Raw genomic sequence first — 2,792 nt, 5'->3', positions numbered from 1 at the left:
TCCTTCAAAAGAAGTGGAATTCTCCCCAAACCATCCAAGAATCTACACAGAAGCAAAGCCATAGAAATGGACAGATGAATGATTTGCCCCATCCAGTTCTTTTCTGATTCTTAAGGGCGGTGCTCATCTGTGTTTCTTCGCCAAGAGACCCAGCGTGCAGAGACATACTCTCCCACCAAAGTGTTACCTGTTTATCGGCTTTCATTTGCATGTTTTCAAATGGCTAATTGGGCAGAAGCTGGGGCTCGTCCCATCACGCATCTCTTGTCAAGCACCAGGAAAAAACGGAGATCCAGACAGTTCAAATGTGTATAAAAAATTATCATAAACTTAAGCTCTCTACAAGAATCTGCATTACTAACCATCAAGGGAAATTAACGGGAGTTAAGAATAGAAAGAAATTCAAGGTGGGCTGGAGTTAGATCTCTTGTGGGTGCGAAGGGACTCACGACCGATGAAGCATTTGGCCCCTCCCTCGACCTAAGCCTGGTCATCTACAGCTCTTGGGTCTTGAACCTGGGCTGTCAGCTTTCCAGCTGACAAGCTCAAAGTCTTTAACTGCTGAGCCATTGCATCCCCTTATAGAGTGTTGTTACAATGCTTCTGTACCCGGCAGTGTCAGTGCAGCACTGGATGTAATGCACAAAGGTTTTGTTTTTAAGGCTAAGAAACTCCTTGAATATTCATCACAGATCTAATTACCATCCAGTAAAACCCAGATGTAGATACTTACCTTTCATTACCATCTCAACCTGTGTGTTTCAACTTGTGTGCATAATGTATTATCAGCCCGAGTATCAGCCATCTTAACTCTCCGAACCGGGTCATTTTACTATTTCCTTTCTTGCTACAGTTTAATGATTGTGCTATTTTGAGTTGCTTCATAGTTTAATGTGAATGACGTCACAAATTATTTTTCTCTGATCACTCATAGTTTCTTACAAATTGATCCACATCTTGCAAATACTGCAAGGAGTGCATATACCTGTTCAATTATGGATACTTATCCTCACAAATTTGTGGTGCTATATTTTATATATTACTCAGCAAGCCAGAACAGATTTTTTTTCAGTAGCTGAGGCACATGCAAGTTAGATCTCTTGTGGGTGCAAAGGTAGTCATGACTTATGACACATTTGACCCCCTCGGGCTCAGCCTGGTCGTCTACAGTTCTTGAGTCTCGAACCCAGGCTGTCATCTCTCCAAGCTCAGTCTTTAACCACTGGGTCATCCCGCCCCATTATAGATAAGAGTGTTGCTACAATGCTTCAATACCCAGCAAAGTCAATGCAACCCTAGAGATGTAGTGCACAAAGGTTTATTAAAGGCTAAGAAACTCCTTGAATGTTTATCATAAATCTAATTACCATCCAATAAGGTCCTTTTTCAAGAGGTGACTAGACTTTCTTGTTTTCCTTTGAAGCAGTGGCGTAGCGTGGGTTGTCAGCACCCGGGGCAAGGCAAGTAATTTGCGCCCCCTAACCCGTGGATTTTAGCACTTGAGTCTGTCGCAGGGAGCCCCGCATCCTGGGCGTCCGCCGCACCCCCCACCCACGCCTCCCCCGGGAAAAGGGGGAAGGTCCGGCATCCCCTCCCTCACGTGCGGCAGAAGCGCCGGGACCCGAGGCCGTGCCAGGAGCCGGGCGGCGCAGCGGAGCCTCCGCTTTGGAGCCGGCGGGGGGGGGGCGGCTGGGGGCGCCGCCGTCCCTTTCTTACCTCTGATGCCTGGAAGAGAGCGGGACCCGCCAGTGCAGCTGCCCGTCTCGCTCAGGCATGCACCGCGGATGGCCGGGGCTTCCGCCGGGGGCGCATCCGGGCGTGGGGAGCGAGGGAGGGGGCCGGCACGATGCCCCGTGAGCTTGGCAGCCCTTGGCCGGAGCTGCGGCTGAGCCTGGAGCCGCACCAGCCTGCACCTGCTGCCCCGGGAGAGCTCGGCTCGCTCCTCTGACCCCCCTCCCGCCACCGCCACCCCCTGAGCCACGTGCGCCAGGCCGCCACCGCGGGGGCCGCTCTAGCGCGGAGAGGGGGAGGCCGGTCCCCGTTCGGCCCGCCAGCCCCGGGAGAGCCCCGCGCGAGCGCCTCGCCAGCCGCTGAACTCTGGCTTTTGAGCAGGAGCGACCTTGCCCTGCTTGCCCTTGCCCGGCGCCGGGAGCAGCCTCCGCCGACCGCCCCGCTTTTTGCAAGCCCCGCTATGCCGCCGCCACCTGCCGCGGGGTGAGGGAGTCGGGGCCGCACCAGCGGGCGCTTCTCTGGCAGTGGGGCATGCTGGTGCCCTGCACTGCGCTCCGTCTGTGGGGGCCGCCCTGGGAAAGGTGGAAGTGCAGCTGTGGTCTGGTATGGCTCCGAGCCCTGTCTGGCCGGCTTTGTGCCTCCGTCCCCCAAGAGTAGCTGGTTGTGAGTTGCTGCTTCCCCGAGTGCGCCTCAGCCCCGGATCCCCCCCACGGGACTCCAGCCGCGTGAAGGGCGCTTCGGCGCGTCTTCCATCCCTCCCGAGTGGCCCCCCCAGATGTTGCGCCCGGTGCGGCCGGGCCCCCCTGCACCCCCCACACTACGCCACTGCTTTGAAGATGTTTCGCTTCTTCATCTCTGAACAGCCTCCCACTCACCATCTCTCGCAATTCCCAGCAGTCCCCGTGCTCTACTTGCAGCCGGTTCCTGCAGCAGTGAAGCACCATGCTCCTTCAGTCGAAGCTGAAGAAGCTCCTTGGATGAGAAGCAAAACGTCTTCAAAGAAATTCAAAGTCCAATTGCCTCTTGCGACAATGACAACTGAGAATCCCCATAGACATTTG

Source organism: Vipera ursinii, assembly GCF_947247035.1.
Source record: "Vipera ursinii genome assembly, chromosome: 16".
NCBI classification, from domain to species: domain Eukaryota; kingdom Metazoa; phylum Chordata; class Lepidosauria; order Squamata; family Viperidae; genus Vipera; species Vipera ursinii.
Note: the sequence above shows the minus strand (reverse complement) of the source record.